We start from the raw sequence: 13,730 nt of genomic DNA, 5'->3' as shown, positions 1-13,730 counted from the left end.
TTAAATGCTACCCACGGGATAGAGATGGCACTGTCTCTCTTCACATACAATATAGAATTTCCAAATGCTATCTAAATTTCTTCATAAACACGCCTTGTACCCACTGGAGAGAGAGGCAATGGGATTTAGCAGTTAAGAGCACAGACTGTCATGGATGATTATAATAGTACATACCCCATAGAGAGTTTTTGCAAGGAATAAATGAGTAATGTAATAAAGTAAATAACTTGTTTTACTTATTTATTGTTTGGCTGCCTCATGTGGCATGCGGGATCTTAAGTCCCCGACCAGGGATTGAAACTGTGCCCCCTGCATTGGGAAAGTGGAGTCTTAACCACTGAATCACCAGGTAAGTCCCCAAAGTAAAGAACTTAGAAAAGTGTCTGCCACATCACAAGTGCTACGTGGGCCCGGCGCCCTGGCCTGGGGCAGCGCGAGCGCCCGAAGCTGCGGCTGGACACCGAGATGCCCGGTGAACAGCGGACAGAGGAGGAGGAGGAGGAAGGGATTCAAGAAGAGATGGTGCTGCTGGTGAAGGGTGAGGAGGATGAGGGTGAAGAGAAGTATTAAGTGGTGAAACTCAAGATCCCCATGGACAACAAGGAGGTCCCGAGCGAGGCGCCAGCCCCGTCGGCGTATCCGGCGCACTTACATGCGTGCTGGGATGCCGTGCCTTGTCGCGCCGCTCCACATTGGCCAAGCACGCCCGCATACACACGGGCGAGCGGCCCTTTGCGTGCACCGAGTGCGGCCGGCGCTTCTCGCAGAAGTCGGCCCAGACCAAACACAGCCGCACCCATACGGGCGAGGGGCCTTATGAACGCCCGGAATGAGACAAGCGCTTCTCGGCCGCCTCGAACCTGCGGCAGCACCGCCGTCGCCCCACGGGCGAGAAGCCGTACGCTGCGGCCGCCACTTCGCGCAGAGCTCCAACTAAGCACAGCACCGGCGCGTGCACAGGGGCGAAAAGCCGTACTCGTGCCCGGACTGCAGACGCGCCTTCGGCGGCAGTTCGTGTCTGGCGCGCCACCGACGCACGCACACGGGCGAGCGGCCGTACGCATGCGCCGACTGCGGCACGCCCTTCGCCCAGAGCTCGGCGCTGGCCAAGTACCGGCGCGTGCGCCCAGGCGAGAAGCTTCGCTCCTGCGCTGTGTGTGGCCTCGGCTTCGGCCACCACTCCAACCTGGAGGAGCATGCGCGCACGCACACAGGCGAGCGGCCCTACCCACGTGCCGAGTGCCGCCGGCGCTTCCGCCTCAGCTCGCACTCTGTCAGCCACCGTCGCACGCACATGCGGCGCCGTCTCTGTATCTGCGCGGGCTGCGGCCGGGACTTCAAGCTACCTGCCGGAGGTACTGCCGCCGAGCGCTGCCCAGATTGTGAGTGCAGTTGAACCACCATTCTTGTCTCCGCGGGGTGCGAACTGGGGAGGGGCACGCTGGTATCCCGACCTGGGCCTGCGTTAACCTGGACAACTCCCTGCCCCGCCATCTGCATCTCAGATAGGGTGGGACGGCGGCCCTGGCTGCCCTGAAACTGGGAGACAGGGAGGATCCCCTACTGGGGTCCCTGGAAACGCGCCCACCTCCCCCTCATTAGAGTGAATAAAGTATTATATCCTCATCCCACCCGTGCCTGTGAATGAAGTGGGTGGGGTGTGAATTAGGAGGAAAGTTGGGGGTCTCCCCAGGCTTAGGTGATTTAGGTAAATTGTCACGGAGTCAAGTGGGGCTATAAGACCAAAAGTGTTCCAGGAACTGGTTTTGTGTGTGTGTGGAGTCATTCCATGCTTGGCTCTTGGTTACGTCTTCATGACCTCAGACCTAGAAGGGTCCATTAATTTAGCGCGTTCGTGATCAACAGGCAGTGCATTCTGCAGAGCTTTGAGTGAGCCGGCATGAACCTCATGGAACTCAGTCTAGTAAAGAGAAGCAATAGTGGAAACTTTAGCACGAGGTTAAAGAACTTCAGTGCTACATTATTATTAGCTCATTTTCATCCTCAAAGCATCCCAAAGTTAGGTAACTCCTTTACTTCCATTTCTGCAGGTGAGTAAATAGGTACTGACAGCCAGTGAATGGCACAGTGGGGACAAGTACACAGGCAAGTGCAGTCCCTAATCATTGGAGCTCTAATGGGGGAGTTGTTGGATAGGAGAGGTCTTCAATGCAATCTTGGAGTTGAGAGAGGCTCTTCTCAGAGGTGGCTTTTAAGCTGGTCTTAAGGTCAAGAGAGTTGGGGTTGAGGACGTATGGAGAGAACCCCTGAACCCACATGCCAGACTTGTTAGAGCAGCAGATGTCCTGTAAGGTGGAAGGTAGGGACAACAAGCAAGGACGTTGGCAGGAGACAGACCACTAAGGACCCTGGAAGCCAGGTTAAAGGTTCCAAGGCCACAAAGAAGCCTTGAGGGATTAGAGGGGAGGGAGGGATATGGCATATTATTGAGCTAGAATTAATAGGAGTTAAAGTGGACGTGGGGAAAGGAGAGATGGGGCTGATTTCATTTCTTAGCTTGGGTGACTGCAGGCAGTGTCATTGAGATGGGGACATGGGATGAGGAACAGAACCAGAGTTGAAAGAAAAAGAAAAAGAAGAAAAAAAAAAGTGCTACCTGTTAGCTTCTTTTTTTCCTGATCATTTCTGTTCTTGTTGACACAACTAGTTCACCAATACTTCCTGTATTACTGTGAATCCATGCGAATGTGACCTGCTACCCATACATAAATACTAAAATTCCTTATCTGGGATGCTCATTTGGGTCCTTTGTCATACACTGCCCTGAATTTCAGTATTTGAGGGTATAATTCTGATATAAATGTGAGACAACGTCACACCTCATTTTTAGCATTCCTCTCAAACAATTAGCCTGCTTCTCTGAGGATCAGGACTGTGTTTTACTCATCTTTTATCGGAGCAACAGCCAGGCACATAACAAGCACTCATGGAACTGATTTGAATATTTATGATCCCCATCTAAGCCAACATCATCATATTAGCACATTAGCATCTGGTAACTGAAAAAAAAAAAAAAAGAGGGGGAAACTGCTGGGAAACTCATGAAAACTTGCATAAAATTCACTAGGTGATGACCCAAGTTTTGTCTTTGGAGCAAGAGGAATATATTAGAGCAAACATGGCGACTATGAACCCTAGCAGCTGTCTTGGTGTCCTGTAGGGAATTCCCAGTGGCCTGGATTTCACCTAGAAATGTTACACTAATCCCTGTCAAAGGTGTGAGGCTGTGACTCCAGTGGCAACATTGTGACTACTTTAACTTATTGCTGTCCAGTGACTAGATTGTCTGATTTTTTTTTTCTTTCCATTACTTGGATTGTATTTGAGCAAATGGATTAGAAGTTTGTGTATTGTGAAGCCAGCACCTTGGGGTTCCGTCAGTGCCTTCTCCCCGGCCCCTGCAGAACACTGGGGGAAAGTTCCACCTCCACAAGTCCCGGCAAGCCACCTAAAGAATGTCTGCATTCTCTCTAATCTGAAGCCTCAGGGATGTTGACACAACACTTCCTCCTCCCAGCAAGCCCCTCCCAGTGTCTTCCCACATCGTACCCTTAGCAGCTCTTTTCAGGACATCCCTAATTTGCTAGGGTATCAGATTGTACCATAAAGGTAAATGACAGATAAAGCCAAAATTATTCTTATACTTGAGGACTCTTACGGTGGAGGGTTTGTGTAAAGAATTAATAGATACGGAATGTTTTTAAAACCATTATCGTAAAATACACGTTCTAAGCCATAACTGCTATCCCTCTGTCCAGACAACCAATGTAGCCACATCCCTTCCTAGAAGGCTTTGGAGCCACCACTTTAATTATATGCATTTCAATAATATATATTAAGACTTTACCACTCTACTATTTTTAGTGTTTATTTTCTCTTCTTTACTACTGTTCACTGTTTTATTTTCCTCTTGGCCATGTATACTCCTTTATGTCCTCTACTCTCTTAAAAGTGTTGAACTATAACTTATTTCTGGAACAATCTCTTTTTCTATCCCTGTGAAGACCCAGATGGAAGTTGAAAGAGGGGACTCTCCACCAACTGGCCATTATGGGAAGATAAGGAGGACATGCAGCCTCACAGGAGGCCTGCAGGGAGTAATCGCAGAGCTGCAAATGTGGGGAAAAGGCTTAGCTGGCCCCACCAGCGGTAAAGATTTTATCTCAGTGAGTTGTTGAAAGAGACATGCAGATCATCAAGTGAGGCAGAGGCCAAGAAAGAGTAAAAAGTCTGATCACTCCAGGAGATGCATGTAAGGTAATCAAGGGCAGGATAATGGCCACTTTCTGAAAGTGGAGCTGGACAGGAACCGCCCAACCCTGCCATCTGCTAAGACATCAGGCTCAATTCCCAGCAGCCTGGCAACCCGCAGCAGAGACTCAGTGTAAACAGCCGGAGCATCGTCCATCCTCCAGCAACAGTAGCGAACTGCCTGGTGCCATGGCCCTGTGCTTTCGCGTGCGATGTCCCCTGTGCCTGGAATTTCAAACTTTACTCCTTAAATTGGAAAAAGTGCATTTATCTTTTAATCTCAAGTGTAACCTTCTCCCTCCACCTCACGGATAAGGTATCCTTCCTCTGTGCTCTGACAATAATCATATTGGAGTTGAATTACCTATTTGTGTATCAGCTCAATAGACTGAGATTCCCTTGAAGACATAAATTTTTTTTCATCTCTGTATCCCCAGAAATGCCTTACACGTTGTGCTCAGTACATACATGTTGATGAGCAAGTGAGTAAGTCAACAAATAAAAGAAGGAAAGGATGAATGGATCCTTGAGCATTTGTGGTTTTGACAGAGAGACAAGCGACTGTGGGGACCCTTCTGGGACTGAGGGTTTTGGCGGGTGGGATGAAGCGATGATATGGAATCCTGCCATCTCACTGAGCCTGAGCAAGGGACAGAGCTGCCTGCAGGATACCAGGCACCTCAGAAACACAGGGACGGCACCTGGACACATGCACCACCTCTGATAACAGTGACTTCTCAGGGAACCAGAATCTCTTTCCTCTTCTTCCTACCTCCAACCAGAGTTAAGAAATAAGAAACCACATACTGCTGACATTTCTCCTTTAGAACCTTTTACACTAGAATGGACTTTCCTGCTTGGGAAGTAAGCCCTTGGAGAAATAACAGCAACTATATTCTGTGTAGCAGAAAGCACGTTATCACCATGGAGATGACAGCAATGCCACCTCTGAGGCTAGTGATAAGAAGTTAGTTTAAAATTCTCCAGAAAACTGAGATTAAAGACAAGAATAATTACAATCTTTGGGGGCAAATCTGTTCCACAATTTTGAATAAGGGAAATAAAAGATCTCAGGTAAAGCCTCTTCAGTCAATGATTTCAATGGTGTTTTATCCTTATTAACGAGTTTATTCTTACACAGTATGTTGGGCTGTATTAAAATGATTGTGGGGAATTCCCTGGTGGTCCAGTGGTTAGGACTCTGCACTGGAGCTGCAGGGGTCCCGGGCTCAGTCCCTGGTCAGGGTACTGTACTAAGATCCTGCAAGCCATGTGGTGCAGCCAAAATAAATAAATAAAATTAAATGATTGCATTTTATAATGAAGAGAAGGGAATATTGCTACCACAAAGCAAGGACCTGACTCCTTTTCACTTACTAGTTTGTTCAAACATTGTTTCCTAGAAATCATGTTTAGAAATGTCTCATCTAACTCCCCCACCTCAGAAAGTACCACTCACTTTTGTGCTTTCAAACATCAGTTTGTCAGACCGTATCAGAGAAATTAATAAGTGTAGTAACACTCTCAAGCCTAAATAATAGAAATGAATGAATGGTATTTTTAGACCATATGATCTGCATATACGTCTTCATTTTTTAGGGTATAAAGCAAGTTTTTTAAAGTTTAATACCATAACTTAGAACATAAAGATCAAAGTCTAAATACAATCCACATTCTTCATTCCCCAACCGGAAACACTCTCTAAAGTGACATACACATATGTATACTTTTTGATTATAACAAAAATAAGCCTGATGCTGTTACTCTGTCTTACAGGTTTAGAAAGCTTAAGCTCAGAATCATGAAGCAGGATGTCCAAAGTCATATAGTTCACATGCAATAGAATTTAAATTTGAACTTCATCCCTTGAATTAGTGAAATGTAAATAAATAGGGAGTTCTGGCAGATGGATAAATTAACTTTCACTGGACTATGGGCATTATTCAAATTCTATAGGGTTTTTTCCTTCAGAATAAATAAGAACATGATTCATCATAAATGTTAAAAATTACATAAGGAAAGTTCTCCAAATAATGTGAAAAAGCAAATAGGTTCAAAGAAAGACTCTGCAACAACAATAAAAATTAGGATATCCCTTTGGGCAGTATTTTTCAAACTGTGCTCTTCAGAACACTACTTTCACTGGATATTAAGAGATACTATATGGCGGGGTGGGGGGGAAGGATTCACCAAAAATTAGTTTATTTCTATTTAATAACAAGGAACAACCTCAAAAGGAAATTAAGAAAACAATTCATATTTAAAATAACATTGGGAATTCTCTGGTGGTCTAGTGGTTAGGACTCTGAGCTTCCACTGCCAGGGCCTGGGTTTGATCCCTGGTCAGGGAACTAAGATCCTGAAAGGATCAAAATAAATAATACCAAAAATAAATAAATAAAATAGCATCAAATTATATGAACTAACCATACTGAAGTAATCATTTCACAGTGTATATATGTATCAGATCATCATAGTGTACACCTCAACCTACACAGTGTTAGATATAATGTTATATATACAGATATATATATAAAACTTACACAGTGTTGTGCACATATAAACAACAATTTTGAAAAAGAAGAACAAAATTGGAGTTCTCACACTTCCTGATTTCAAAACTTACTGTAAAGGGACAGTAATGAAAACAGTGTGGTACTGGCATAAAGACAGACATGTACTCCAGTGGCACAGAAGAGAGCCCAGAAATAAATGTGGTCAAATGGCGTCGACAAGACTTCCAAGACCATTCAATGGAGAAAGGACAGTCTTTCCCGCAAATGGTGCTGAGAAAACTGGATATCCACAAAAGAATAAGATTGGTCCCTTACCTTATACCATATTCAAAAATGAACTCAAAATGAACCAGAAGGTGGCTCCTCCCACACAGTTTTGTATCTCAATAAATGGCAATCTCCTCTGACCAGTTGCTCAAGCAAGAAGTCTCAGTCATGGTTGTCTTCTCACTTAACATCATTCAGTCCATCAGAAGACCTATCAGCTTCTAAATAGATCCTGAATCTGACCACCTCTACTGTCTCCAAGCTAAAGTTGCCTCTCTTTTGTACAGAGATTGCTAACTGGTTTTCCTTTTTTTCCTTCTCATTTTATATTGTCTCTTTGTACAGTCAGTTTTCCTCACTGCAGAGTCATTCCCTTAAAGGAAACCTGACCCCATTTCTCCTCCAGTGGAAACCCTGTCTTGGATTCTAATCTCACACTAAGTAAGAGTGGTCTAAAAGTCCTACACCACCTACACCCCCACCACCCTCCTTAACTCATCTAACACCACTCCTGACCCCATTCACTCTTCCCTAACATATCTGCTTCATTGCTTCCCTGGACAATACCCAGAATGTCTCCACCTCTGCACCTTGGCACTTGCTATTATTTCACCTGCAAGTTCTTCTTCCACAGACCTGCAGGCTGTTCCCTCCTCCCCTTCAGGTCCTGATCCTAATATCTCAGACTTGGAAGATTGTCTATGACCACCTTATATAAAACAGGTCTGCTTACAGTGTTCTTTTAGTTTTTATTTGTTTGTTTTTTACTGTGCATACCACCATTTGAAATTTTATATGTATTTACTCGTTTGGGGTCTAGCTTAAAATTAGTTATGTATTTTGACTGTGGCATTCACTGCTAGAGAATAATATATTTTTAGCAAATATTAAAAATTATCTATATTTTTCCATCCTCAGGATTTATTTGAAATGGCATATTCAATTTAATTTCTGTCATATCATACCATACATCACAAAAATCCTATGAAATCTTGAATTTCTAGCAGTATAATGTATGCCTCTGATTGACATTTTATTTTGGCTGCAAGTGATTTTAATAAGCACTAAATATCCAATAAAAATATTGACTCCAAAGTCAAATTTGGGCAATCTGGCCACAGAGGAAACATTTTCAATATATCCTTGCTTTAGAGCAGTTTACCCCCAGCATCTTCCCATAAAATAACACAGTAATGATTCTACAAAAGAAGGTTCCAGAAAATAATTAGATGGAGTTGAAAATAAATCCTGCTCTTGTGAAGAAGTGACCAAAGGGTGCTGATCTTGTTCAATCCCTGATCTATCACTGTTGGAGTGGGAGAGATCTTCAGTGGTGTTGCAGAGGAAATTTCACAAAAATCATGTTTCTCGATAGCGGTGGATCAATTTTGCAGTAGAACTCCAAGCAGGAAGAGAGTCTTCTAGCAAAGCCCATTTAGAATGAATCGTCCATTACCCTGTATGAGCTCAGTAAAGGAGCAAAGAGGTAAAGAGTCAGAGTTGATTAATTGTAGAGCCACAACGAGCATTTTATACATTTTAAATAAAATCAAATACTTCCATACCAATACACTGAAAACCATCTACTATTTCTTCGTTCATTGAAAAAAAAATTCATTGAGCACCTGCTGCAGGTCAGGTACTCTTCTAACACTGAGACTATAAATGCAAAATAAGGCGAGGGGAGCGGTAAACCCTACTTTTAGGGAGCCTACATTCTACTGGAGAAAGGCAATGATCAATCAACTGAATCAATAGGTAATTAATGTTGATAGGTACTCTAAGGAAAATAAAGGCAGGTAAGAGGACAGATAGTAGTTAAAATGCTGGCAGGGCTCATACGTTTGATAAAGGTTCAGGGAAGGACTCTTGGATCAGGTGTCATTATATATAGAAAACCTGAATGAAGTGAGAGTGAGCTATGAGGCGAGCGCATAAATGCTTCTGGCGGAAGCGTCCCTGTGTGCCAAGGCCGAGGGCACTTAGCATGATTGAGATGCCGCAGGGCCGCAAAAGTGGCTGAAGGCAAGTGACTGAGGCCAAGATTGGCCAGAGATGCAGATAGAGAAGCAGGTGAAGACCATTTCATAGAGAATGTTACTTGCCATGGTAAGCACTTGGTAGTTCATTTGTAAGCTGTTACTGGGGTGGATGAGCACAGAGCAGGAGGAGAAGCTGGAAGACACATTACAAACCTGATGCAACAGTCCAGGTGAGAGATGATAGAGGCTTGGACTAAAATTGTTTAATTGATAGCTCAAAATTAGAATATATTTTGAAAGTAGAGCTGACAAGATTTTATGATAATTTGAAATATGGGGCTTAAGGGAAAAACATAACATTTGAGAGTCAGATCTCTGGGTCAAGATGAGATAAGTCAGTTAAGTGAATATAGACAGAGAAGAGGAAAGATCCAACAACGATACCCTGAGAGATTCCAGTATTTGAGGTCTTAGAGCTGAGTAGGATCCAACAAAGACAACAGAGAAGCAGTAGTCCAGTAAGGTAGGTACAAATAAAAAGGGAATGATATTCTGGTGACCAAGGGCAGACACAGTTTCAAAGAGGAAGGGGCAACAGATGATGTCAAATGCTGCTGCTGCATCAGTAAGGTGAGGACTGCGAGTTGACCCCTGGATTTAGGAACATGGAGGACATGGATAAGAAACAGCTGTAGGATGATGTAGGAAGAAGGCCCTGCTGGAGGGGGTTTTGTAGAGAATGAGAAAACAGAAAGTGCTCGTTGCCATTTTAAAGAAGTTTGCTCGTGAAGGACATAGAGAAATTGGACAAGACCTGGTAGGAAATGTGGAGTCGAGAAGGTTTTTGGATAGAAAATATTTCAAGCAGCTTTTATATTTTCAAAGATGTGAAAAGATCCATTGTTATATTATCCCTTGGCAAATATCAGAGTTTTGTAGCTTCATTATAAGGTCCAAGGGGGAAAAAAAGCTAAATAGGTATTTTTCTCAATCCTATCATTTCCATGGCAATCTTTAAAGCATATTTTTTAAGGAATCTTTAGGGTACACTCCCGTTATAAAAATGCTAGCCAGGGCTTCTCTGGTGGCTCAGTGGTTGAGAGTCCGCCTGCCGATGCAGGGGACACGGGTTTGTGCCCCGGTCCGGGAAGATCCCACATGCCGCGGAGCGGCTGGACCCGTGAGCCATGGCCGCTGAGCCTGCGCGTCCGGAGCCTGTGCTCCACAACGGGAGAGACCACAATAGTGAGAAGCCCGCGTACCACAAAAAAAAAAAAAAAAAAATGCTAGCCATTTGAAGAAAATATATTTTAAAATTCTTGATATACATCAGTTTTAAATTCTTGATATACATCAGTTAAGCACAAAACTTAACATTTGGCTTCCCACAAAAAATAATAAAATTATTCATGAAATGGAAAAGAAAGAAAATGAGTGCTACCAATTTGTTTCTTATTTTCAGGAGAGAGAAAGTCTCCTGCCAGTAACTTCATTAAGAATATTTAACAACATAATGAATATTGCTAAATATTTAGTCCATGTGGCTTTTTTTTTAATAACAATCTTCTAAAAACAAAACCTTAGGACATATTTTGTAATTTTTTGTGGGAATTTCTACAGAAAATTAATGTCATCTAAAGCATCAATCGAACTTTCTGGTGGTATTACATTAGAAAATCCAGAAAATTCATGATACACTTATCCCTTGGACCAGATTGTTGGAGACTTTTTCAGACCCACACGTGTTCCTCCAAATGGCCTTGAACAAGCCTATCTACAACTGCAGGAGACCAAGGACTTGGTATCTCTGCATACCCTCAACCCACCTGTGGAAATACTAGTTGAGAAGAACCTTAGATGATGACTCTCAGACATGAAGTGTCTTCATCTGTCTTTTGAGAGAAAAGAATAGTATAATCCAGACCAGACTCTCTGACAAGCACCTAAGACACAAAATAAAGATCTCATTTGCTTTAAGTACCTTAGTATGCCAGGGACTAAGTTGGATTGTTTCCATAAAAATTTACAAACCACACTGACTGAAAATAATCTCAGTGTAGGCACTCTAAAATGTCACATTTGTGAGGAGTGTCAGAGTCCAGTACATCCACTTTGGGGGAGATGACTATGGTTTAATGGCTTATGAATTCCACTGGGGAAAGTACAAGAATTCCCACTGTACTCCAACTGTTTTATTCATGTACTGCTATATACCACCGTATTTCCCATGCTTAGAATGATGCCTAGCTTACAGTAAGTAATAAATGTCACTTCCAAAATTATTCATTCAATGAACATTTTATTGAGCACTACAACACACCAGGCACGGTTCTAATATAGCAGTTCATGACTAGAACACTTGGGATGAGCTATGGATAATGGAAATCTGATACTGATAAATTCTACCAAAACATTTTTTGGCCAGAGTTAGATATGGAAATACTACTGGGGAAGACTTAGTCTACAGAATCACTTGGTTTTTTAAAGAGCTCTTTCAGTTCATTTGCTTCAACCTTCTTCATTCGACATAACAGCCTTAAAAATTGTCATACTCATAGAAACAGAATAGGAAAGTATTTGCCAGGGACTGGGTGGGGAGAGGGGGTGGGAAATAGGGACAGATTGGTAAAAGGGTATGAACTTTCAGCTATAAGATGGATAAGATCTGAGGATCTAATATAAAACATGATGACAATAGTTGATAATACTGTATTGTATAATCAAACTCTCCTGAGAAAATAGAACTTAAACGTTCTCACCGAGAGAGAGAAATATATAAGATGATGGATGTGTTCATTAACTCAATAGGGGAATTCTTTCACAATGTATACATGTATCAAATCACCATTTTAAATATCTTAAAATTTTATGTGTCAGTTATACCTCCACATATCTGAAATTAAAAAAAAAACAGGCTGATTCTTGGGTCGTCCCCACTGGGATTTAGCAGCCTCCTCAATGATCATCTACTCACACCAATGACCACTTATTTCGTTGGAAGTATCAAAAGTCCTCCCAAAGCAAAATATAAAACTGTAGCATTTTCCTCAAATGAGCAAGGAAATGAATAAGCAAGTTCACTTTTCTATGGAGAGCGTTTTTTATCTGTTTAGACTAAAATAATGCAGATATGTCTCCTCTACCCTCCTATTTCTTCAGAACACTTATAACAACTGAAAACATGTTTTGCTTAACTTTTTAGAACCATATTGCTTTCTTCCAAATAAAACCAACAGTAAGTACCCAATAGGATACAGAGCCTTTTCAATTTAATGATATAGGAAAATGAATCTAAAAGAGAAATATCTGCAGCCATGTATTATGCAATGATGAAAAGAGCTAAGTTCAGGATTCCAAAAGAAATGTCTTAGTTCAGAGTACCTAGCCTGTGCTGGGAAAGATGGAGGAAGAATGAGAAGCTGACACTGAAGCTGAGAAGGGATGCTGCAGCTGAAATATAAAGAATGAAAAGGATATGAGAAGACTTATTTACACTCCTAGAACAAGGCTAAGTCCAGTGAAGCTAAAAACACCCACAAAAATGAAATACCATCAGTGTCCAGAATTTAGTCAAGTATATTTTATTGAATTCTACCACTCAGTGTGAAATGAACTCACAGAGGGATTACAATTCAGGCTCAGATGCTTTAGATCACCAATTTTCCAAGTGCTAGGACTTGAAACATTCATCATGATGTTTACTTTAGAGGATTTTTCATATATGCAGTTTCCTAGTAAGCCTGGGTTTTTACATTTCTTCACTATTAATGTATACATATGTTGAATAGAGAAAAATCATTACTAAGAAATAGCATCTATCATTATAAAACAAAACAAGGTTGTTTCCAGATTTTGTGCTCTCTAAAGGGATAAATGTATTATGTCAGTTAAAAACTCATGGATGATCTTGGTCTTAGTACTCACTTAGTTGCAGCCTAGCTTCTTATCAGTCCTGGGCCTTAGCCAGGACATAAGTACACACACACAACTTATTATATCCAACTTCACTTGCTAAATTTTAGAGCATTCAGAGTCAACAAAAACAAAAAGAGTATCTTTTGGAAATGATTCAGCTCAGATTTAGAAAGTTAATATAGGACTTCCCTGGAGGTCCAGTGGTTAAGACTCCACGTTTCCACTGCAGGGGGTGCAGGTTCATTCCCTGGTTGGGAAACTAAGATCCCACATGCCACACAGCATGGCAAAAAAAAAAAAAAAAAAAAAGTTAAAATAAGCACAGATGCTTTACTGCCGGAGAAGCAATCCTATTACAAGTATTATTTGCAAGGCCCACAAGTTTTTACTAGCACTTTATTATGGGGATGCTTGTAATGGGGCTGAGGCAATGATAAACAGGCTCTGTGACTCGAATGCTTTTCTCTCAGTATTAGTCGTATTTTTATGCCTTGTAGTACTTTATAAAGTGAATGTTGTGGGCATTCAATAATAATTTTTAAATTATTGCATGGAATAAAATCAGTGTAGCATAAATCATTCACAGGTCATGGTGTTCACTTGAGAGAGGCCAAGTAGGCCTGATGAATCAAGGATCAAAGTCAAAACCAAATAACTTGTCAACATTTAGTAATGTAAATGCCCACATCTGCTCTCGCTCACAAAATACATTCACAAGAAGATGCTTGAGATTCAGGCTTTGAAACCCTTGCTGTAATGGCCATGAAAAACATTAGAA

The 13,730-nt window shown here is 41.9% G+C and overlaps 1 pseudogene; it reads left to right on the top strand.

Annotated features, from left to right (window-relative positions):
• The first annotated feature begins 465 nt into the window (after nucleotides 1-465).
• On the top strand, nucleotides 466-1,396 carry LOC141277894 (uncharacterized; annotated as a pseudogene).
• Nucleotides 1,397-13,730: the final 12,334 nt, after the last annotated feature.

This window comes from Tursiops truncatus, chromosome 2 (assembly GCF_011762595.2).
Source record: "Tursiops truncatus isolate mTurTru1 chromosome 2, mTurTru1.mat.Y, whole genome shotgun sequence".
In the NCBI taxonomy this organism is placed as follows: domain Eukaryota; kingdom Metazoa; phylum Chordata; class Mammalia; order Artiodactyla; family Delphinidae; genus Tursiops; species Tursiops truncatus.
This window is presented reverse-complemented; position numbering and strand designations above follow the sequence as displayed.